The sequence below is a fragment of the Bubalus kerabau genome, chromosome 11 (genome assembly GCF_029407905.1).
Source record: "Bubalus kerabau isolate K-KA32 ecotype Philippines breed swamp buffalo chromosome 11, PCC_UOA_SB_1v2, whole genome shotgun sequence".
Classification (NCBI taxonomy): Eukaryota; Metazoa; Chordata; class Mammalia; order Artiodactyla; family Bovidae; genus Bubalus; species Bubalus kerabau.
Window position 1 is genome coordinate 90,043,918 of NC_073634.1, and position 25,302 is coordinate 90,069,219.

Genomic DNA, 25,302 nt, shown 5'->3' on the forward strand with positions numbered 1-25,302 from the left:
ATCTCTTTCCAGCTCTCATTCCGTGTCCGTGTCTCTCTCCGTCTCTCCCCTCCCTCCTCTCTCGGTCTCCTCGCCTCCTTCTCTCTTCAGGTCTGTCCGTGTCTGTCTGTCACTCCCACCTTCTTTCTCTCTGTACCCCGCCTCCATCATCTCTCCCCCTATGTGTCGGGGCAGCCCAAGACCTCATCTGGACCGTGGAGTCGGCCTTCGGACAGAACGTCGTCAGCCCGGTCCTCTTGCCAATTATGAGCAAGGATATTTTGCCAAATGGCTCACACATCAATACCACCCCACTCTGTACAAGTCCTGAGGTAAATGAGTGTTACGTGACTGATGTTCCACAGACAAGAACACAGTCTGCAAAACACAGCCCATCGCCTTGGCCAGGGGCCCCCGTCTCCAAATAACAGAAAAAAAGGACCGATTTCTGAGACCTCAGACCAAGGTCACATGGAGCCAACAGAAACATTATTAATAAGGTCTCTCTTTATCTACCTGGAAAAAAATGTGTATGCCCTCGTGGAGTTTATTCTTCCAACGTCTTTGTAAAACTACCTTCTCACTCTCCTTGAGCCCTGGGCAGTAAGTAAATAAAGGAAGTCAAACAGTTACTGACTTTCCCAGCTGTTTCCAGGGCGTCGCCACACACACTAATACAGACAGTCTCCAGGACTGAACACCACAGTTGATCCTCACTTTTTAGCAAATCCGTTAATTGTACAGCTGTCCTGGCAAACTCTTAGGCACCCTTCAAAACCCAATTCAAAAAAGCCCTCTCTCAGACTTCCCCAGTAGCAGTGGATAAGAATCTGCCTGCCAATGCAGGGAACACAGGTTCGATCCCTGGTCTGAGATGATCCTAAATGCTGCAGAGCAACTAGACCATGAGCCATGACTCCTGAGCCAGGGCTCTAGAGCTGGAAAACCGCAACTGCTTAGCCTGTGTGCCTCAACTACTGAAGCCCACACACCTAGAGCCTGAGCTCCACAACAAGGGAAGCCGCTGCGATGAGAAGCCCGTGCTCCGCAACGAAGAGTTAGCCTCTGCTCTCTGCAACTAGAACAAGGAAGACCCAGAATAGCCAGAAAAGTTTTTTAAATCTTTGCTGCCACCACCCACCCCAGGAAGGTCCCACCCGTGGTTCCCAGTGGACATTCCAAAGGCTGGGTGCACGGGCCCGCTTTATCCCCTGACCTGCTAGTCTGTGAGCTCCCAGGGCACAAGGTCCCCATCTCCTCATCTCTGTCTCCGCAGACTTAGCACCTGCAGGAGGCCCAGTGGACTGGTCCATCTAAGGACCCATGAGGAGGTGACCACGGTTTGTGAAACAAAGGCTGCGTCACAAAGTTTGCTCACTAGACCATCCCATGGGGTTGGGCATTTAGGGTCAGGCGCCCTTGAAAAATCTCAGGCCCTTTGTACAACAAGCCCCCATGTGAATCTGCCACCCCGGGGTCTCCAGAAGAACCCAGAAAGGAGCAAAAAGGAGTCAAGTAGTTGGACCCCTGGTCCCTGCCTTGACAGTATGACATGATGGAAAGAATGAGGGCTTTGAAACCAACAGACCTGGCCTTGACTCCCGCCAGCCAAGCAATGAGCCCGGAAGCCCGGTTCACGCCTCTGTCCAAGGAGTGCAAGGGAGCCCACAGGACCCCTGGCAAGTGGTTGTGTGACATGGCTGACTCTGACCTTGGCCTTGATTTGGGCACGCAGGCCCTAGTTTCAGCCCAGAATTTCTGAGAAGAGACGAGAGGTTCTGTTTAAGAGAGCAGTGGAGGGAGGCGGCCTCTTACATGAAGGGAAGAATGCGGTCACCTGGGGCTCCCAAGAGGCCTCTGAGCTGACTGGCAGGTAGGAGGCCCCCAGAAAACATTTACGGAATGAAGAAAAGAGGGAGTTGGCGTGCGGGGCTGAGGGCCGAATACGGCAGAGAGGGTGCTGGGCCCGGGGGGTGAAGACGAAGACAGCCTGTGAGTCAGACAAAGACATGCGCTCTATGATGTTGCTTGTATGTGAAATCCAAAAAAAGACACATGAAATTATTTACAAAACAGAGACAGACTCACAGACAAAGAAAACAGACTGAGGGTTACACCAAAGGGGGCAGAATGACGGGGGAGGGATCAATCAGAAGCTTGGGATTAGCAGATACACAGTACTGTATTCACACCACTAACCACCGAGGTCCTACTGGGTAGCACAGGAAACTATATTCAAGGTCTTATAATAATTCAAAATGGAGAAGAATCTGAAATATACGTATCATGTATATGCGTACATATAGCTGACTCACTTTGCTGTATACCTGAAACTAACACAATATTATAAATCAACAATCCTTCAGTAAAACTAAGGAAGGAAATAAAGAATAAAATAAAATACCCCTTCTCTTATAAAAGACTAATAACAGTAGATGAGAATGCTTTATGTCCTTATGTGATGAAATTGGAAGGTAGAAACCCTATCTTGGCCCTAACTTTAAAAAATATAATTTTTTTTTAAACCAGTTCACAGAACCCTTAAATCTGGGAGCTACTGCCCCCTCTTTGGGCTCTAAAAACTGACTTTTCCTTCTCTTGACCCCAGCCCCCACCTCACCTCTCCAGGACCCACATGAAGCACCTTTGTGATACCCCCAGGCTCCCAGCCAGCCCGGGGGGAGAAACTGAGGAGGCTGCAGCCTCACGGGGAGAGTGGCAGGGGCCAGGGGGTGCGGGGGACCTGCCTCTCCCTGGATGTCACCTTGACCCCATGGTCCAAGGCCCCAACACACCTACACAGGCCCTCACTGCTTGTCAAACCAAATTTCAAGGCCAACAGGGCAGACATACTTCCCACTAGACAGATGAGGAAACTGAGGTGCAAAAAGGCCAGTGACCTCTCCAAGGTCAAATCTCCCAGCAAATCAATGGCAAGCTTCACAGACTGACGACCAGCATAGGGTAGTGGGCATTACCTCTGTCTGCATCTGAACGAGGTCAAGCAGCCCTCCAACCACTTTGTCTCCACAGAACCAACCAAGCACAATTTTCATGAAAAGTCTCTGTTTTCAATGATCAATTGAAATCATAAAGCATTACATGTCTAACCTGCTCAGAATTTTTTAATGTCAAGGATGCCTTTAAAGAGCTTACTATTACTACTACTAATAGTTGGGCAGAAAGACTACAAGATTCTTCTAAGGAGTAAGCTCTTTAAGGGTGGGTTCCACCTGATGTGAAGAGCTGACTCATTAGAAAAGACCCTGATGCTGGGAAAGATTGAAGGCAGGAGGAGAAGGGGACAACAGAGGATGAGATGGTTGGGTGGCATCACTGATTCAACAGACATGAGTTTGAGCAAGCTCCAGGAGTTGACGATGGATAGAGGCCTGGCGTTCTGCAGTCCATGGTGTCACAAAGAGTTGGACATGACTGAGTGACTGAACAACAATTCTTGACATTAAAAACCACCCCACCTCTCTTTCCCCTGGAGGCCTGTGCTGGATGCTGCAGGCTCTCCTGGCCCCTTGGCATTGAGACCAGATTCCAGATGTCCCCAGAGGGCTACAGAGGATGAGACAAGACTGGGTCTTGCCCCAGCACGCATGACCTGTGTCAGTGGAACCAGCTGATGGCAGATGAAGTCAACCGCTTCCAGGATAATTAACTTAGATCCAGACAGCCCATTATGAGAAAACGAGATTCAAGATTAGAACGGAAAAGTTTCAGTGACGTGTGGGTGGGGAATGAGGCATTTTCTACTTTGTAAGAAGGGGCCTAGAGGGATGGCAGGGGAGAAAGAGGAGGGCCCCAAACACCTCCAAAGGAACAGGATGCAGAAGACCTCCCTCTGCTAGAAATCTGAGATGGGCAAAGAGGGAGACTACGGCAGTGGGGGCGGCGGGGGAGGGATGGATAGACAGCAGAGCTCTTGGTGTTGCGTTTTTAAAATAACAGCTAGTTGAGATATAATCTACATATCATGCAACTCACTAATTTCAAGCATATAACTCAAGAGTTGCAGAGAGTTGTGCAACCGTCACCACAAACAACATTTTAAGAAATTTAAGAATATTAGCAGTCACTCCCCATTTGCCCTAACCTCCCAACCCCAATCCTAGGCAACCATGAATCTATTTTCAGCCTCCACAGATTTGCCATTCAGGACATTTCACATAAATGGGATCACACAATATGTGGTTTTTTCGTGACTCACTGTATTCACTCAGCAGATTGTTTTCAAGCTCTGTGTTGGGGCGTCAGGAGTTGTTGCTGTTTAGTTGCTAAGTCACATCTGACTCTTCTGCAACCCCGTGGACGGTAGCCAGGCTCCTCTGTCCATAAGATTTCCCAGGCAAGAATACTAGAGTGGGTTGCCATTCCCTTCTCCAGGGGATCTTTCCACCCTAGGAATCAAACCTGCACCTCCCGCATCGCAGGCTGATTCTTTACCACTGAGCCACCATTTCACTCCTTTTTCTTGCCAAATAATATTCCAATGTATGGACACATCACTTTTGTTTATCCACTCATCAGCTGATGGACACGAGTTTTTTCCATGTTTATGTACAAGCTTTTGTGTGTACATCGTTTTCATTTCTTTGGGGTATATACCTGGGAGCAGAATCACTACATCTTATAGAAACTCTCTGTTGAGCCGTGTGAGGAACCACCCGACTATTTTCCAAAGCAGCTGCACTATTTTCATTTCTATCAGCAGTGCATGAGGGGACCAATTTCTCCAAATCCTTGCCAGCACTTGTATTGATCAGACTTTTTAATTCTAGAACTCTCAGTGGTGCAAAGTGGTATCTCATTGTGGTTTTGATTTGCATCTTCCTGATGACTAATGATGTTGAGCATCTTTTCACATGCTTATTGTGCTGTGCTAGGTCGCTTCAGTCGTGTCTGATTCTTTACAACCCTATGGACTGTAGCCTGCCAGGCTCCTCTGTCCATGAGATTCTCCAGACAAGAATACTGGAGTGGGTTGCCATTTCCTTCTCCAGGGGATCTGCCCCATCTAGGGATCGAACTGACGTCTCTTAAGTCTGCATTGACAGGTGGGTTATTTACCACTAGTGCCCTCTGGGAAAACCCACATGCTTATTGGCCCCCTGCATATAGTCTTTGGAGAAATGTCTATTTAAAGTCTTTACCTGTTTTTCAATTGGTCTATCTTTTATTACTGAGTTGTAAGAGTTCTTTACATATTCCAGATAAAATTCTAGAAAACATACAATGTGCAAATATTTTGCTTCATTTTGTGAGTTGCCTTTTCACTTTCTTAACAGCGTCTTTTGAAGAACCAAAGTTTTCAATTTTAAGTTTATGCTTTTGGTATCAGAGTTAAGAAATTGCCTAATTCAAGGTAAAGACGATTTAGATCTATTTTTCTTCTGGAGTTTTATAGTTTTAGCTCCTATGTTTAGGTCTTTGATCTGTTTTGAATTTATATATAGGTTAATAATGTAAGTTATAAGTGGAGTGAGGTTGAGGTCCAATTCACTCTTCTACATGTAGCTATCCAGATGTATCAGCACCATTGGTTGAAAAGACTGTTCTTTCCCTATTGAATTATCTGCTATCTTTGAAAATCAACTGACTGTAAATGTGAGGATTTATTTCTGGACTTTCAATTTTATTCCCTTGATCTATATGTCTATCCTTGTGTCGGGACCACACTGTCTTGATAACTCTTGCTTTGTAATAAGTTTTGAAATCAGGAATGAGTGTAAGCCCTTCTACTTAGCTCTTCTTTTTAAGACTGTTTTGGCTATTCTGAGTCTCTTAGTTTTCCATATGAATTTTAGAATCAGCTTGTCAATTTCTGCAGAGTCCAGCTGGAATTTTCACTGGGGGTTGTGTTGAATTTGCAGATTAAATTTGGAAGCAGGGCTGTCTTAATGATATTAAGCCTTCCAATCCATAAACATGGGATGTCTTTCCACTTAATTACGCCTTTAATTTGTTTCAAAATATTTAATCATTTCCAGAGTTTAAGTCTTGTATTTCTTTGGTGACATTTATTCCTAAGCATTCTATTCCTGATGCTACTGTAAAAGACATGATTTTCTTAATTTAACCCTCAGATTGTTCACTGCAAGTGTATAGAGATGCAATTCATTTTTCTATATTGGTCTTACATCCCACAGCTTTGCTGAACTCATGAATAAGCTCTGAGAGTTTTTTAGTGGCATCCTTATACAAAAATCATCTCACCTGCAAATGGTTTTACTTCTTCCTTTCCAATCTGGATGTCTTTTATTTCTTTTTCTTGCCTAACTGCTGTGGCTGGAACCTCCAATACAAGGTCAAACAGAAGTGGATGTCAGACATCCTTGTCTTGTTCCTGATCTTAGAGGGAAAGCTCTCAGTCTTTCATCACAAGGAAGATGTTAGCTGATGCATGTTTAAATTAAAAACTGTAGCCTGGAGTTGATAACATTATGAGACCTCCCCCAGTAGTTAAGAAGGGAAAGCACACAAAATGTTCCATATATAAAAACAAGCATAAACAGGAAAAAGATTAGGGAAAAAAACCCCAGAGCTTCCTTACCTTTGTCCCCCTGAGCTGTCCCTGGATTGTGTGAAGTGTCCGATCCCCTCTGTGAGGCCCACGGCCTGCTGAATCTCGGGGCAGGCTGTACTCTGAGCTCACCAAGACATGGTTGTGTTTGTCCTCAAGCCTGCTTATCCCAGTTGTACTTCTGCAATTACCTGACTTAATTAAACTGTACATCAAGTGTTGCAATAAGCATTAGAAAGGAACTGTTTTTATGAAATGAGTTGAATATCTGAGGAAGATCGCTGTTAAATTAGGCATGGACAAAAGAGCTGAATAAATTTAGAAATGTATAAAAATTTGCACATATTGGGCACTCAGTTCCTACTTCACTTGATAGAAATCAAGAATCGCAGAAAATATATAAAAGGGTGCTACAAAAAAGATAATTCAGACATCATCCAGTGGACCCATAATCCAAGAAAGACCTGGGGCTTAAATCAGAAGATGAGAGAATGAACACAGACTTCGTGTTAAAATGAAGTATTTTACATTAAAATAAAATGCTCGACTTATGCCTGTATCAGAGGCTTCCTTGGTGGCTCGGTGGTAAATAATCCACCTGCCAATGCAAGAGACGCAGGTTTGATCCCTGAGTAGGGAAGATCCCCTGGAGGAGGAAATGGCAACCCACTCCAGTATGCTTGCCTGGGAAAATCCCATGGACAGAGAAGCCTGGCAGGTTACAGTCCATGGGGTCATAAAAAAGTCAGACATGACTTAGTGACTAAACAACAATAATGCCTGTAGTTTACTTTCATCATTTTTATGATCCCCTCTTTCATACTCTTTTTAATTAAGCAACTCTTTGCCAGGGCTGATGGTAGCAGAAGAGGGCTTTTTCCGGACATGAGTATACAATGGTTACCTGAGCAAGTACAAGATGTTATTTTTTCCTCTCTCCTTTTTATCATCTAGTATTTTCAAGATGTGCTAATGAGTATGTGCTGCTTTCATAGACGAGAAAATGTGCGATGAATTTTCCTTTTTAAGATTCAGATTCTATTACTTTCAGCTAGTAATGGGGAGAAATTCAGGAATGCCACACTGTCCCAGCCAACACTGCCCCTGGAGGTACCAATAAAGCACCCCGGGGCTACACAGGTAAATGAGATACGGAATGGGAACAGCAGGAATCAAGGAACACATCAGGACTCCCTGACCTAATAAGCACAGAAATAGATTCCTTAATTTGGTCGAAACTAAGAGGGGCCCCTGTGCTAAGTATACTGTGACCCAGCTGAAGACTAAGAGGGGCCCCTGTGCTAAGTATACTGTGACCCAGTATACTGTGAAGCAGCTGAAGAGCGAGGCTTGCTTTTGGAAATGAGGCAGGGCCTGCTGGATCAAACAGGCTTGAATAACATCATGCCACACAAATCTAGATTTCCTCGGAGAAGGCCAGAATCCAGAGTATTTCTAAAGAGACACGAGGCTTCTCGGGTAAGAGGTCGGTCTCACTGTACCTGAAGTCCTCCACTGCCGATCTAGCTTTCACATCCCCAGCACCATGCTGGGTTTCTCATAGGCAGCTAGGAAAGGGATGAAAGAATGAATGATGTGCCGGAGAGTGGCTTAGCAGGACACTGGTCCTTCTCCGGCAGAGCAGGCCTTCTGAAATGGTAGAGGCTGTTGAGAAACATCCTTCTGTTATATACTCTCTCCCCACATTCTTAAATGGGCTTCCCAGGTGGCGCTAGTGGTAAAGAATCCACCTGCAATGCAGGAACCGCAGGAGATGCGGTTGGATCCCTGGGTCAAGGAGGAGGGAATGGCAACCTGCTCCAGTGCTCTTGCCTGGAAAATTCCATGGACAGAGGAGCCTGGTGGGCTATATAGTTCATGGGGCTGCAACTGAGTGACTGAGCATGCACACACACACACACATTTGAAATACAGTCTGCTAAGCCAGGACCTAGTCTGAAGGACCAAAGACATAGAAATAAAGGAACTGGGGTGCTTAAGGTAAGTTGTTTCAGACTATACATAGTGGCACATATGATGGAAGCCTCCAGAAATTTCTAACTTCTCCTAGAAAAAGGCAATACCCAGGTATGTTTAAATCTGTAGGGGATCGACTTTCTTGGCAGTCCACTGGATAAGACTCTAAGCTTCAGGGGGTGTGAGTTCAATCCCCATTCAGGGAATTAAGATCCCACATGCTGCATGACATGGCCAACAAATAAATAAGTAAATCCGTAGGGGACCAGGGGCTAGCAGAAGAACCCAGAGTATCTGAGCTGGGCTTGAAGGAGGGGACTAACACCCCTAAATCAGATCCTGAAGCCCCAGGGCAGCAGGAGGCACTTCCAAATGAGGAGTGATAGGTGTGGCCATTTGAAAACTGTTTTCTTCCCCTCACCTCTGCCCGCCTCTCCTCCTGACCCCATCTACTCCTGTGGCTGCAGCTTAGTGGGAATGACCATCATCAGTCCCTGGGAGGGACATTTTTTACCTAACATGAAACCACCGTGATCCAAGCCAGCCACCAGCTTGGGAGAAGCTTTCACCAGATGCCCTGCATCCCGGGCCCCATGTGGTCCTGCCATGGCCGAGAGCTTGGCATCGAGTGGATGCTCAGAAGTGGGGGCTAGTGCGTCGAAGACCAGATGGGTGGCTGTGCGAGCAAGTCCTTGTAAAGATCAGGGCCTACCACTCGGACCCCAGGGCCCAGATGGTCAGACACACTCTTTTTCATGAGGTTGGCCCGTGTGGCAGGCTGAACTCATGTAACCAGCTTCCACCACCAGCCAGCATGGGGGCAGGTATTGTAGAGACTTCAGAAAGTGAACCCCAGTTTGCAATACTCAGGCTTATCTGTGAGTGCCATGTCCCTGGACGGATGAAAACAATTTATACCCCTCTTCCCCAAGCAAGAAAATACCAGTCCCTCAGAAACTAGTCTGGGCAGTGGGGCGGGGTGGCGGAGAGGCGGAGAGAAGGGGAGGGAGGGGGAGGACCAGCGTCCGTGTGGGGGAACCTGGGGCTTTAATAGACGTGGAAACCCAAAAGGGAGAGAAAGAGAGAGGGACAGACTGGGTCATGTTTTCAGTTTTATACTACCGTCCTGCAGATACAGTACGTTTAGTTCGGCTTGAGGGTGACCGTGATGAAGGCTCTCCCAGCACCCAATCAACATAAATAACATCTGTCCCCGGCCTGGGGTCCTCAGTTCCATTGTCCCGTCAATGGGAGAGACTCTTCACTGATTGTTTATACCAACTGACCCGCAACTGAAGACACAAACACCCTCAAGAACATCTGCAGGTTTGTTTTGTTTACCTGTCTCGGGAAGATAGAACGGCCTCTCAATCAAAGAGGGAAAAAGCCTCTTGGTGGAGTGGGGTGGGGTGCCAGGCAGACAAAGCGAGCACTGGGGGCTCCCAAGGCCGGGCCCGAAGTAGGCAGGTGGACCGTGATGGGGTCGAGGACAGGTAGGGTTGGGGCATCTGGGAGTGGATTCCTCGCCCACATCCCAGAGCTGCCTGCCTGTGTGGGGCTGAACCACCTGGGCTGCAGCATGGCTGAAAACGAATACGGAGGAGCCAGCACGGAGGAGGTGTTCCCATACATCCCCCCTTAACACCAGCACCCCGCCTCCCCTCAGAGAAGGGCATCCAGGGGACAGAACCAGTGCTCCATCAGGGAAGCTGCAGGCCCCTACTCGGACCGAGGTCCCCCTCTGAGGACCCCAAGGCATTGCACACACATGTGAGCGCACACATACACACACACATGCCCCCTTGGGAGCACACGCAGACGTCCCCACAGACTCACGCTCCATTTATATCCCAGTTACTCCTCCTGGTTTGTGCACACAGACCATCTGCATGCTCAAGTTACTTAGAAAACCTTCCCCAGAGCAGCCAAACGTTCTCAGTGGTTGACCCTTTGGAAGGAGGGGGTGTACACATTCTTCATTCGTTTTCTAATTTCTTTATATTTCCTAAATATTCCACAGCAAACATGCATGTATCACATTTATATTCAGGAAAAGTTCAAGTAGACAATTTTGAAAAGTCTTCCTAAGACAAGTAGTAAGCAGCATCAAAGTAGGACGTGCTCAGATATGAATCTCACTCTGATTCACGTAACAGCGCTGAGCGCCTCCACATTACAAAGGATCAAACCAAGGATGAGAAAACAGACAGGGCTGCCCAAGGTCACCAAGCTAGGAGATGGTATCTTACTGCTGGGAACCGGCTTCTCTGGTGTTTCCCAAAGATGGCCGAGTGAGCCAGCGAGACAGAGATGGACGGACGGACAAAAAGAGAGGAGAGACAAGGAAAGAGAGAGACAGAGAGAGCTTTGGGAAGGGCGTGGAGGGGACACCGTGCACCGGGGCGTGCGAGAAACCTGTCTTACTCATTTGATTATAAAATATTTCTGAGCCACCAGATGGTATAATAGCGGCTGCAGATGCTCCGTAGCTTTTCTTCACATCTCTGCAGCGGGCTTCATTGCAGGGACCTGCAGAGCAATATTCAAGAAGCTCTTCTGGACTCCACGAAGACAATAACTGTACAACTTGAGAAACCCCGTTTCAGGGATCCAAGCAACAGATGCATCTTCATTCCTGCTTCCCTTCGGCTAATCCTCAGGCACCTGGGGGTACCAGGGCAGGAATCTTCCAGGGCCCCTTTGCGGTGAGGTCGCCCACCTGGGGATCTGGGCTCTGTTACATAATTAATCTTTGGCTCGGAGGCGCGGCACTGCCTTCACAGACAGGTCGACTCAGCGGTGACGGCCGTGGGGAGAGTGCACATCAAAGCCCGCATCTCCCTAGTCCTCCAGCATCAGTGTCTCGGCGTTGATGAAGTCACCGCGGCCCTCAGTCTTCTGCCTGGCTGGCTCTGCCTTTCTTTTTTTGTTTGTTTGTTTGTTTGGTTTTTAATAAGGGAACTGCATCCCTGGTCCCTCAGTAGCTCAATAACCTGGTTTAAAAGCAACAGGTCAGGGCCCCAGGCAGAAGCGCTCCGCAGCCTTCTGCCCTGTTGGGTCTGTGCTTCAAAGCGCTGTGCACTGAGGTTCTCAATAACCTGGGAAGGAGTTCCATCCTCCTGGAGTGCAGACCTGCCAAGGCTCAGTCTGGCATTACCTGCCTAGGAAGCCTGTGGCCTTCGGCCATCTGTCCAGCCTCCAGGCTCAGCCCTTTTTCTTTCTTCTCTGGTCACTCCACTCTGTTTACCCCGCAGCCACCACACCGCACCCCCCTCCCCCAACGAGAGGACAGTGGAGGGACTTTATATGCAATCGATGGTCCATCTAAATGCCTCTCTGCAAGGATGTGTTTTGCTTCTGGCCTTCAAACTCAGTTTTAGTCAGTTCCAGCAGGGCCACCCACCATCCAGGATCTGCAGTCAAAGGCAGCTGTGCTAACCTGTGTGCCAGAGGTCCCACCCAAAGCCCCTCCTCACTCTGCAAATACTGCAGACTTCAAGGAGCCTCCAAACACAAAAGCAGAAGAAAGGACCATCCTGAGGACAACAGAAGAGCTTACATGAAAGTCTGTGGGTGATGCTAGGCTGGCTCACCTGTCCCCCTGGTGGCCCATCATCCAAACTCGCCCCTCACACAAACACACACCCAGGGACTCTGGGGGAGATATGGTGCCATCAGTCCTTCACACTCTAGTGTGAATTACCACCAGGTTGCATTCATCTTGCCCCAGAAGGAAGCCAGTACTCTGGGCATGGACCTTCCTAGCAGAGGGGATAAGTAGTAAGGTGTGTTTCGGGGGGATGGGACAGGCCTCCGTGGTTGCCCAGAGGAAAACAGTCTTGGGCAGGATGCGCACAGGAGGGGAAGGGGGTACAAAGAGGAATGGAAAGGACCCAGTGTTTCCCTTCTTTTAAAACTCTGCCAAACTCAACTTGACCCTAGTTAAGAGAAGGGAACAGTCTTCCTCCTTCCTCCTCTCCCATGGGGGGATCCCGATCAGGAACTGGCTGCCTCCAAAGCCCGCATTTCACCCGTGGTTCAGCCACATCCTGGCTGGAGCATCGGCCTGTCCACGAAGGGGTTTGGGGGACACCTTGGGGAGAGATGCAAACAGCCACTTACACGTCACAGCCCTGGATTCCAGCCGCGGGACAGACAGATGGAGACAATCCTCAGAGGCTGGGCTGGAATGTTCTGGCCAGTCTCCGGAGGGGTGGGTGGCCAGCTGGGCCCAGGACAGACTGTGCTTCTCCTTGGCCCGAAAGAGAACCAAACCCAACCAGAGAGAGAACTGGGGACACAGAAGTAGCTTCAGCACATCTGGCTGGGCGGCCAGATGCCTCAGCACATGCTGTTCCTTGTGCCTGGACTGCGCTCACCCCAATTTCCTCCTAAGTCAAAGTCTAGCATCCCTAAAAGCCCAGGGTAGCAACTCTCTCGGCCGCACCCTGCAACAGGCCTCTCCCAACCACTCCCCTCCGCAGGGTTAATCAGTCCTTCCTGGAGCTCTCTGGGTGCTTGTCCTCATAAGCTATTTTATTTACGTTCATCATCCCCATCAGGCTGAAGGCCAGAGGCTGAGGTGCTTTATCACTATCTCCCAGGACCCAGAGCTACCCGGCCATGCACTCGGGCGCCTGCACAGGGAAGGGGATGGGGAAGTGAAGCTTGGGGTTTGAGCTGTGCAGGGCCTCCACCTTCTGTGACGAGTCACTGATTACTCACCAGCAATAAAAAATCTGCCTTAAAGCCTATAAAATCCCTATCTAAATCAAACAGCCCAGCTCTGCCATGAAGGACCCCTGAAACTGCAAACTCCCGGATCTTTTCAAAATATTTGAATTTTCTCCAGGGTGATCAAAAAGGCGCTGCTTTAACACAGTCACATCCTTCTGGAAGCACTTGGCCATGCCAGCTTCTGCTCTATCTGAGCCTTCCCGCTCCTCCCCCGCTCACGGTCTTAGAACACAGCCTGAGTAACCCTGGAATCACTTCCTGATTTTGTAAGGGCCAGCAGCTCCCAGTTAGGCTTCCAAAGTCTCTGGGCAGCTTCCATGCCTCTAGGGGAGTTTTGTTTAAAGATCCCGCCCCCACTCTGCGGTCATAGCTGAGCTATAATTAGAGAAGCACTCCTGTAGTTAAATTTCTGCCACATTTTCCATTTTACATCTAGACCCTTAGGTAGTCAACCTAGGTTTTAAAAAACTTTGCCCCAGATAGCCAATTTAAAGCACGACTCCGCTGAAAACCTCCCTCCAGATGCATTTATATGGAGCTTAGGGTAGTGAGCCGTCACGTAATTTATTTGGAATTTACTGCATGTCCAGTACAGTATCTGGAATTTATGACATGTTCTAAGGGGCACCAGGGGATGGAATGATTTAGCTCAGAGAAGTCAAGTCTGAGGGTTAATTGAATGACATTGTCTTGATTATAAGTGCTCTTTCTTACCCAGAGGAAAGTTAATAGGACAGGAACACAGGGACAGCGGAGGAGACAGGGTCTGGGCGCTGGCACTGTGCTCAGTTGCTCAGTTGTGTCTGATTCTTTGTGACCCCAGGCTCCTCTGTCCATGGGATTTTCCAGGCAATACTGGAGTGGGTGGCCATTTCCTCCTCTGGGGGATCTTCCCGACCCAGGGATCAAACCCATGTCTCTTGCGTCTCCTGCATTGGCAGGTGGGTTCTTCTCCACTAGTGCCACCTGGGAAGCCCTGGGCACAGGAGTCAGCCAGAAACAGGCCTGTGTAAGCTTGCAGGGCCTGCAGGCTGCAGGGTTTCTTCTCAGAGGCTCTTTAGAGATCAGACTAAGTCGCAAAGGAAACTCTCCTGATATCCGAAGTGAAAGCATAAAAGCAAAGCTTTGAAAGTGACAAACTCGGGGTTAGAGCCCAGGCAGACCTGGTGGCCTGGCCAGTTCAGCCCCCTGTGGCCTGCACCCCCATGGGACAAACAATGCCACCCCTCCCTCCCCAGGGACATTCCCACATCCACTTATAGGTAGCCTCTCAAAGCCACCGCCTCCACCATTGTAAGTGACATTCCGAGTTATCCAACATTAAAGAAATATCAGTAACTAGAACACGTCTCCAAGGCCACCCAGCTGGTGAGGGGGCTGCATTTCACACTCGGGTCTGTGTCTCCTTTCTGCTCTGCAGGTGGGCAGGGGGAGGGGGAGAGAGGGGAGAAAGCAGGGCAGATACACACACCCCCATACCCAGTGGACTCCTCAATTTTTGAGAGGTCACAGTATGAGAAACAAAGCGATGTCACGTGCCCACAGACTTCACCAGATCAACATAATCAAGGGCAAGTACTTCATCTGAAAGTCAGGAAGGCCAGGGTTTCTAGGAGTCCCCCTGCATTTAGGGGCAGAAGGAAAACGCCTTCCCTCTTCAATCCCCAGCCTTTTATCTCCCACCTGTCACGCCGCCGGGCTCTCTCGGGGGAGGGAAGAACAGGAGGTGATCAGCCAGGGTTGGGTGGCAGAGAAGCCCCAGGCCTCGACGGCTCTGGCGGTAGGAAGAGCTGGTCTCAAGTAACCCCAGGAGGCCCGTTGGCCCGGGGGACCTGGTTCCCAGGCTGGTTGCTAAGGCCCAGCATGCAGAACACCGTCTCTGCGTCTTGCTGTGTAACCATGTATGCTCTACCATGATTTCCCCATGCCTAAAACAGATAATAGTGTTGCTGGTTTATAAACTTTTTATTGTAAGAGAAAATTCCAATATATACAAAACCAGAGACTAGTGTGATGAACAATGATCACCCATCACTCAGCTTCAGACGCCCCGCATCTTCTCTCCTTTGTGCGGCCCCCACTGCCCCCACCCGGCATTTCCTGGAAACATCCCCGTCCATCGCTAGCTCTCTCAGGAGGCCACAGGGCTGCTCTGAGAACTAAAGAGATGGAACAAGTAAAAGCACTCAGATGCCAGGAGGGGGCTCAGAGTAAGGACTCAGTAAACACTAGCTTGCGCTCCTCCCCATCGCTAAATCAATGAGTCCACGTGACCATGCTGCCACAGCCGGCGCCCTGAGCCAGGCATGGAGAAGACGCCCCAACGATGGCAGCCACCACTCCGTGAGTGCCTGCCAGGGCCGAGCGAGACAGGCATCACCGCATGGAGTCTGCCCTCCAGCCCTGCAAACTGGGCACTATCCCCACGTCGTAGGTGGGAAGACTGAGGCTCAAAAAGAGAAAGCCATCGACTCTCTAAAATCACACAACTACTGTCCAGGCCAGTCTGGTCCCAAGTCCACACTCCGCTCCCTGATGTTGCCTTCTAGTAATTTGTCAAAATACTGTCCACTAATATTTGCATGGTTTGTTTTTAACAGTGTACAATTCGGTGGTTTCTAGCACATTCATAAAGGTGTACAACCATCACCACTATCTAATTCAGTACATTTCCATCATCCCCTCAGAGAAATCCCAACTCTGGCAGTCTCCTCCCTCCTATCCTAGCCCTGCCAACCATGAATCCATATTCTGTCTCTTTAGATTTGCCAATTCTGGCCATTTCATACAAATAGAGACATACAAGAGTGGCCTTTTCTGTCTGGCTTCTTGCACTGAGCATAATGTTTGCAAGCTCTGTCCATGTGACAATACTTGATTCTTTGTATGATTGAATAATATTCCACTGCATGGAGATACCACATTTCGTTTATCCATTCACCAATTAATGGACATTTGAGTTGTTTCCACATTTGGGCTATCACAAATAATGCTACTATGAATACTTTAATACATGTTTTTGTGTGGACACTTCTTTCCTATCTTCTGGGAATGGAACTGCTATGTCATATGGTAAGTCTATGTTTAATTATTTGAAGAATGCCAAGTTGTTTTCCCAGGGTGCTTACATCATTTTAGAGTCCCACTGGCAACGCTTCTATTTCTCCATTTCTTCTATTTCTCCACATCTTCACCACCACTTGTTATTGTCCAGTTTTTTATAGCCATCCCGGTGAAGGCATCCATTTACATTACATGCTTTTGTGGTTCGTCTTAAACGTCCGTTAAATCTCACAGGCTCCTCCCAGCAACCATACAGAGTAGGCAGAGAAGACTTTTCTACATTTGACACATGAGTAAACTGCAGGCTCAGAGGAAATGAATAACCTGCTTGAAAGATGATAGAGGGTCACTTCCATCTCAAAAAGATAAGAAACAAGAAGTACAACTCTGAGCTCAGTTTCTCCTCTGCTCCAAAGACCGGCCAGACAGTAGCAGTTCCATGAAGGACTGAAGAAGGAATCCTGCTCCTTACAGTGACGGCCCCGCAAGGTTTACATAGATTTCAGGACCTAAACATCACTCAAACCAATCCCTTTGGTCTAAAAACCACTACTCCTAAGAAAAAGCCACCCTCCTCAATAAAGACTCTCATCTCTTCAGTTCTGCCCACTTAAAGGATTTATAATGCTCCCTTAACTTTTTCTAAATATAGTAAATCCCCTCTCCAAATCCAAAGATGGTCAGTGATACAGATTAAGCCCGGGCGGCTCGTCCTCAGAGGGCAGGCTCTGCAGTGCCGCCAGGAACCCAGCCTCCCGGGCCTTCCTGACCAGGGCCCGGCCCGAGGGCTTCCTTCCCAGGGATCTTGCACCCAGCCACTGGGCGACTGGAAAGGGAGGTGGGGAAGGTGAAGAGGCTGCTTGGGGGCGGTGGAGGGGCCGGGGGATGGGACAATGGGTGGGTGGCAAGAGTCTAATCTCAACTTCCCCAGGCCAGAATGGCAGAGAAAGAGCCCAGGCCTGGACTGCTGGGCCTCTCCTCATCACCTGCTGTGAAGCCCTGAGCAAATTTCTCAACCTCTCTGAGAACCTCAGGTATCTCATCTGTAAATAGCAAGGTGGCCATGAGAAGTAAATAAAATATGAAAACAGTCTGACAACTATCAAGCTAGATGAGTTGTTACAGTCATGGGGAGGGCTAGGGAGGGCAGTGAAGTATTTTCATGAAATAGTACTTGTTTTCCTTTTGAAAATGGTCATCGGACTGATAATTACTTATAAATTCACAGCAGACACGGGGCAACAGCTAAAATCTAGTAAACATAATGAATAGCAAAAGCTTAACACATGTGCATATTCTGAACCTAGCAACTCTACTTCTAAGAATTTATCCTGAGGCACAAACACATAAATTGGGGGAGGGGTAGAGCAGTGTTCATCCCCCCACGTGGTAAATTGTAATGTTCAAAACAGTCACTGCCGCTCCCCCCACAGCAGGGTGGGGGCAGGGAGAAGGTGTGGGCAGGTAGGGAGGATATTTCCCACCGCACTGACATCAAGCCTCGTGGTACCCTTTGCTTTAGCTAATGAAATGCGATGGGAACTCACATGCAGTACATGTCAATTCTCACCTCTGAGCAGGAGCTTAAAGAATCACTCTGTTCCACCATGTTTTTTCTCTGCCCTGAGACCAGCAATGTCTCCCACGGGGGCTTCTCTGCAGGCTGGGGTCCCAGAGGAATAAGGATATCAAGCAGAGTTGCAGACAGCAGGGGATGGTCATGTAACTTGAGTGAAAAAGAAATCTATGATGCGATAAACCATGGACACTGTGGGGGGGTCATTTGTTACCAGAACATAACTTAGCTGACTGATACACAACCGTGTTCCTATTAATGCAAAACTGCAAACGAGCTAAACGACCAGCTAAACAAATCCTACCTACCTATGCATTTATCATCTCTCTCCAAAATGGAAAGCCAAGAAAATGATGCATACTTTTTGCATAGAAAAGCTTTCTCAGTAAGTTAATTTTAAAAAGCAGAAGATAAAATAGTACTACTGACAATATACAAATATCTATAAATCAATGAGAAAAAGATAATTACTCACAAAATGAAACTGAGCAAAGGAAATGAACATACAATTCACAGCAGAGGAAACCAAAAAGGGAAATAAACATATTGAAAAGGTGTTCAGCCTCACTAGAATTCAGGAACATATCATTTAAAACAACCGTGAAATACTGTCTTCAACCCATCTGTCATGTTTACAAGTCTTTACAGAATCATGAATCAAAATAAGTGAAAATATGATGTGTTGCTGTGGTTGTTCAATCACTAAGTCTTGTCTGACTCTTTGCGACCCCATGGACTGCAGCACACCAGGCTTCCCTGTCCTCCACTATCTCCCAGAGTTTGCTCAAACTCATGTCCGTCGAGTCAGGGACGCCATCCAACCATCTCATCCTCTGTCATCCCCTTCTCCTTCTGTCCTCAATCTTTCCCAGCATCAGGGTCTTTTCTAATAAGTCAGCTCCTTGCATCAGGTGGCCAGAGTATTGGAGCTTCAGCTTTAGCATCAGTCCTTGGCTTCCCTAGCGCCTCAGATAGTAAAGCGTCTGTCTGCAATGCAAGAGACCTGGGTTTGATCCCTGGGTTGGGAAGATCCCCTGGAGAAGGAAGTGGCAGCCCACTCCAGTATTCTTGCCTGGAAAATCCCATGGACCCAGAGCCTGGTAGGCTACCGTCCATGGGGTCGCAAAGAGTTGGACACGACTGAGCGACTTCACTTCACTTTACAGTGAATATTCAGGGTTGATTTCCTTTAGGATTGATTGGTTTGATCTCCTTGCAGTTCAAGGGACTCTCAAGTCTTCTCCAGCACCACGATATGATGTAATTTTTGCTAAATATATACATTTGCATTACAAGTATCTACAGGCCGTCTATAAAGTCTGGACACACGACATCCTTTTGTTCCTTCAAAGACTGAAGACGTTCTTGATGATGCTGTGTCTACCTGCCTATTTTCAGACCTCATGGACTCCTTTATGTAGACAGGAATGACTCTTACAGGGTACACGACAGCATGCTAGCCAGAGTTACAGGGTGGACGGGGTAGTTACAGGGGACTTCTTCCCTTCTTCCTTCCTTTTCTATGTTTTCCAATCTTATCCAGGAATATCTGTGTACAATAATAATTTCTTCAAAAAATTAAGTTAAGTTCAAAAGCCAAATGGCTTCCCAGGTGGCACCAGTGGTAAAGAACCGGCCAGTGCAGGAGACATAAGAGAGCTGGTTTAATCCCTGGGTCGGGAAGATCCCCTAGAGGAGGGCACGGCAACCCACTCCAGTATTCTTGTCTGGAGAATCTCATGGACAGAGGAACCTGGCAAGCTACCATCCACAGGGTCACAAAGAGTCGGACATGACTGAAGCGACCTTAGCACACACACAAAAGCAAAATGGTCACGGTTGAACACTGGACATGTCAGCTTTGAGAGTGTGAAGGAATTCCAGTTTACATGGAAGGTCTGGGTCACAGGAAAGAATACACCTGCCTCCTTGAGAAGACAGGTTCTGGAAGCTCAGCGTGGGTGGCAAACCACCCCCCCCCCCCCCCACCGCCAGCCCCAGGCGTGGCCAGGTGAAGGCGCACCTGACCTCAGGACCCTAGGGAGGCTGCAGCGGCTCCCACCCCTGGAGCGCAGGTTTCTCTCCCCTGTGCTGAAGCCAGGAGGCTGCTGAGACTGTGGGCTTGGCTCCCTTGGCCTCCAGGGCAGGCTGTGCTTTCCCAGGAGGGTTCACAGAGACAGGGGTTAGAAGGACAAACACCAAACCCTGGAGCACAAGCAGCAGGCACAGGCCTCTGCAACTCATCGTGGCCCCTAACTTATGCTCCCCTCTGCTTCCCCAGCCTCAACAGCGCGAACACACTGCTTTTATCAGATGGGAGCAAATACACTCTAAAAAGAGAAGTAGCTTTGCCTGCATCCGCCCAAAAGGCTGATTAAAGACCAAGCCCAGCATGACCCGGCTCATACCCGGACCTCCACTCACACACGTCCAGCCCTCCTCTCCATGAGGCCCCTCCTGGTTTCCTCCTGCCTGGCCCAGGGCTGTTGATGGAGAATCCCCCCGACCCTGGATGATATCTGAACCCCCAATCTCTGACCACGTTCCTCATCCCCCGCCTGAGGTCCCAGTCATTGACCTGCCAGTAGCAACAATCCTGTTAGACTAGCTCAGCAAGACTCCCCCAGCCCCGATGTGTCCTTTTAATAATTTTCCGTCTATTGACCCTTCAACCCTGTTCCTTGTCCTCGTTACATTCTCTCCCATTTTAAAAAGGGTTGACCCCCTTTTCAATGGTCCTGAATAACATCTCCTTACCATTTAGCAAATGTCAGGATAACTTGTAACAGCCCACAGGCTGGCTGGGTACAGGGCCCACGGGGACAGAGCTGCCCCAAGAAGCGGTGGTGAGATCAAAGAAGGACTTGCAGAGAAAGCTAGATGGGGGGGGGGGGGGGGGGAGGCGGGGGGAGTGGGGACGGTAGCTGGTGGGAGGAGGGAAGTTCTAGAGAAAACAGAATCCTGTTGGGTACAGGGACGTAAACACACTTTAAAAAAAAAAGTCAGAGAACACGATGAACTTCGTGGTCCTCTAACAGAGTCTTTACTGGAATGAGATGGTAAATGCTTAGGAGGAATGAGAAGGGAAGGGAGGGGGACTGGGGGCGTGTGGAGGAGAGCAGGGAGAGGAGGGAGCCTCAGGTCCAGGGGTGGCTCCAAGTGGGTGACCTCAAGCAAGTCACTTCCCCAGGACTGCCCTCTGTCATCTTCAACAGAAGAAGGAAGGGAGGCAGATGAGATAAGCAGAGTGTTTAGGAAACACGGTGGCTGGGAGCCCACAAAACAAGCGATTCTGCTTTCACATCATGGTGGGGGCGGGCACTCCAGTTTGATGCTTATGGCAGGACAAGGAAAATCCACGCACTGTGGCCTGTCTCCATGCACCGCGGCACCAATCAAGACTCAAAACTACACTGACTTCATCACAACTAGATGCCCTCCTTTAGAAAGCCCGCTCCTGCTCACCGGCCAGCTGCCAACTCTCAGGACAGGCTGATGGTGGAGTCCTGTCCCACCCAGCTCCCCTCCCATCTCCCGTCAGTTGGGGACCCTGATCCCTACAGCTGTATTCAGCCCCTAAAATGCAGGTCACATTTGCCATGCTGTAGGGAGGGGACAGTTGCAGCCTGAGTCGGCCACATGGCCGGTAGCATGTCTGTGCAGTGGCTGGCAGGGACACGGTGGACGCTAAAGGCCAGGACAGATGCTCGGCTCCCCACCTCCATTCCACACCCAGGGGGTCCACCCATCACATCCCAAACTGCCCCTCCTCTCCGCCGTCCTCGCTCACCCAGCCTGGGCAGCCAGGACAGCTGTCAGGGACAGGGCGGACAGGCCCCCTGACCTAAGTGACCTCCCAAGAATCTCCCCACAGTTGTGGAGGGGATGTGCTTTATAAGCCAAAGAAGGTGAGCGTTGGAAGGGCCTTGGAGATTGTCTCAGCTAGTGTTTTCAAACATTTTGGCTAAGGATTTAAAAATGAAACCTTACCCAGGACCTCGATGAAATGCAGGTGTAGGGTGAGGAGAGTGGCCAGGGCAGGTGAGGAGGCTCACCAGGGTTCAGGCCCTCCTGCCCCAACCCCGGCATCCCCAAGGCCCTCTCTGCAGAGCGGGGAACAATGATGGCTCAGCCCACCCCCACCGTGGCCGTGGGCACAGGTGAGAGCCAGGTTAGAGCCCAGCCAACCATCGCAGGGCATGACAAGACGACAGGTGACAAGGCCCCCCCAAGGGAAGTGACAACAGGTGATACAGGCCTCCCTCACGAAATGACAACAGGCGACGAGAGCTTCCAAGGGAAATGACGGCAGGTGACACAGGGCTCCCAGTGAAGTGATGACAGATGACACGGGACTCCCAGTGAAGTGATGACAGGTGACACAGGGCTCCTAGTGAGAGGATGACAGGTACACACAGCTCCCAGCGAGACGACAGCAGGTGACACGGGGCTCCCTCCCCCAGCCCTGTCCAGGGCACATCACAGCCACAAGCCAGAGCTCAGCCAGGGCCCACCACGGTGTGCCAGTGTGGCTGAGAAAGGGATGGAGGTTTACTGGCTTCCAAGTCTAAGAAGATCAGAAACATCATGTCAGACGGGGAGAAAAGAGCATCTGGAGATGACACAGCACCTAGAGCAATCGAGGAGATGGACAAGGCGCAGAACACGTGAACTTACAAAAGTGAACCATCTCCAGCTCCCCAGGAGCTCATTGGACAAGGAAGGCTGTCCAACCCAGCTTTTCCAGGGCCCGTGGTGCAGCCCCCAAAAAGGCACTGGGAGTCCACCGCCTACCCTGGAAAATCACGGGACACTGCCCGGTGCCCTAAAGGGCATGAAGGAAGCCTAGCACAGCACTTGAGGACTCAGACAGGAGGAAACGCAGGAGGAGGGTGACAGGCGGGGCCCCTGGGTGACAGCAAGGGCACATGCAAAGCCCAGGAGGGAGGAGAGGCTGACGCTGTTCCAGAAGCCTGGGGCCAGGGCCCCTGGGGAGGGGCGGCAGGGTTGGGGGGCAGGAGGCAAGCAGTCCCAGAACTGGAGGTGCTTCCTGCAGATGACGGGCACATCCCCGAAACGTGGACCAGGATGGTGGAGCAGTCATGTGTGGCTTTATTTTCTGTTCCTCCTGTAGCTGGGAGAGTAGATAAGAGTCACAGATGGACATGGCGGTGCCCAGGGAATTGGGACAGCGTGGTCCACGGAAGGGGCTGTGCTCATGATGAGACAGCAGGCAGGAGGGGTGTGGACTGGAGAGTGCTAAAGAGTCAGGATTGACAGGGCTTCGGGCAGTGGTTCTCTGACTGCAGTTTCTGTGCTTGCAATATCTATTTAAGAGGCAAGTGCCCAGACCCCAACCCAGCAGGTTCTGACTCCAGGAGCCCGGCGTGGGGCCCACATGTCTGCATTCTCAGATACAGAGTCAGGGTCCATGCTGCAAGAAACAGGCAGGGAAAGAGGCTGCTCTGTGCCTAAGCGAGGGACGGCCCAGCAAGGACCCTGACCCAGCATAGAAGAAGCACTAGAGAAAGAGGCCTTTCCCGGGTCCATAGTGAGCGCTGGCTGCCACCTCCTGCGTGTGCTAAGCACTTAAACACATCATTGCTGGAATTAATCCCTTACCAACCGCATTAGGAGAACACTCTCATTCCCATGTGCTACAGGTCGAGTTATGTTCCCCAAACTCCTATGCTGACATCCTAACCCCCCAACTGGACCTCAGAATGTGACTGCATCTGGAGACAGGCTCTTTAAAGGTGATTAAGTTAGAATGAGGTCATATGGGTGGACCCAACAAATTCCATCTGACTGGTATCCTTTGAGGAGCTGATCAGGACCCTGACACGCACAGAGGGGTGACCAGGTGAGGATACAGTATAAAGATGGTCATCCACGGGCCAAGGAGAGAGCCCTTGGGAGGAGCCGACCCTGCCAACACCCTGCTCTCATCTGTGAGGCCATCAGGCTCTGTTGTTTAAGCCTCCCAGCTGGAGGAAACAGAGAGAGAGGTGTGGATAAGGAACTGAGACCAGGCTGCCCAGTGGTTAGGGCTCTGCACTCCCACCGCCGGGGGCCCGGGTTCGATCCCCACTCTGGGAACTAAGATCCCACACGCCACTGCACAGTGGAGAGATGGAAGGGATAACATGGGAGCCAAGTCCCCCGGCCCCTCCAAAGCTACTGCTCCCAACCCCACCCTTAAAGGGCCAAATGAGAATCTGCTTGTGAAAGCATCCCAGAAATGTAAACACCTGCCCCAAAGTTCGGGATCTGCCATCGTTCCTCCTGATCAGAGGTGGCCACCCTGGGACCATCCAGGCCACACTGAGCCCCATTACAGGCCCTCATCACACACGCTTGAGATCACAGGACCACTCTGAACAGGAATGCGCCTCTGGCTCACCACAGACACTGCACAGAGTCTTTAGTTTAAAAGGGAAAAAAAAAATCAAAAGAACCAAGATTTAAACAACAGGAACTATTCTGTGGGTGGGAGACCCTGCACAGCTCAGCTAATCCTGGAACCAGACTCTTGGAACCGAGCGCTGAGCGGTGCAGCCATGGCCCGCGCGATCCAAACAGACCAGGTGGACAGGGCTTGTTGCTGCTTTAATAGGAAAAAAAAAAGTGGCAAATCTGAGGCTTAGTTGGTGGGGCCAGCATCATCTCAAACGCACACTGTTAGAGGAACTGCAAGGTTCCTGCTTCTGGGAACTGTGCCAGCCCAGGACCTGCCTGGAGCCCAGGAACCTGCGGGGAGTGGGCAGGGAGACCAGTGGGCCAGGGGGAGCGGGATGCGCTGGGAGGAAAACATGGAGCGACATGGGAGAGATGGGCTTCACCGAGAGGCAGGTGTCGCTGGGCTACATAGTTCTGGAGGCCCCAGGGGAGGATCCGTTCCCTGCCTTTTCCAGCTTCCACCAGCCGCCCACAGCTCTTGGCTCGTGGCCCCTTCCTCCATCTGCAAACCCAGCCGCAGCACTGCACTGCATCTCTCAGGTCACAGTGCCACAGGACTGCCGACCGCTGGGAAAGCCTCTTGCCTTTTAAGAAGGCACCCCTGGTCCACCCTGGCCATGCCCTGGTCCACCCTGGCCACCCACTCTCCCCACATCAAGGTCCTCAGTCTTAATCCCGTGGCAAAGCCCTTTACTGTGTAAGGTATCATAGTCACAGGCTCCAGGGACTAAAACACGCATCCCTTTTGGGGGCCCCTACCCAGCCTACCACAAGGCTGAGCTGGATTCCACAAGGCTGGAGCCGAGCATTTCTAACTTCTGGGAGCACGAGCCCCATGCCTTCCCTGCCACCTGCCCACCCCCACCCTGCCTCAGTTCAGTTCAGTTCAGTCGCTCAGTCGTGTCTGACTCTGTGACCCCATGGACTGCAGCACGCCAGGCTTCCCTGTCCACCACCAACTCCCAGAGTTTACTCAAAC

The 25,302-nt window shown here is 50.0% G+C and overlaps 1 protein-coding gene across 11 annotated transcripts in view; it reads right to left on the reverse strand.

The window, feature by feature from the left end:
* HPCAL1 (hippocalcin like 1) overlaps window positions 1-25,302 on the reverse strand; it is a 119,012-nt gene that overhangs the window by 68,738 nt on the left and 24,972 nt on the right. For 2 of the 11 annotated variants that reach the window (XM_055540947.1, XM_055540942.1), the window contains one exon: window positions 14,909-15,153. The exons of 8 other annotated variants lie outside the window; for them this stretch is intronic. The gene's annotated coding sequence lies outside the window, so the exon portion shown is untranslated. Of the gene's footprint in view, window positions 1-14,908; window positions 15,154-17,858; window positions 18,015-25,302 lie in introns of all 11 variants that reach the window. One more of the 11 variants, XM_055540941.1, reaches the window with a different exon arrangement.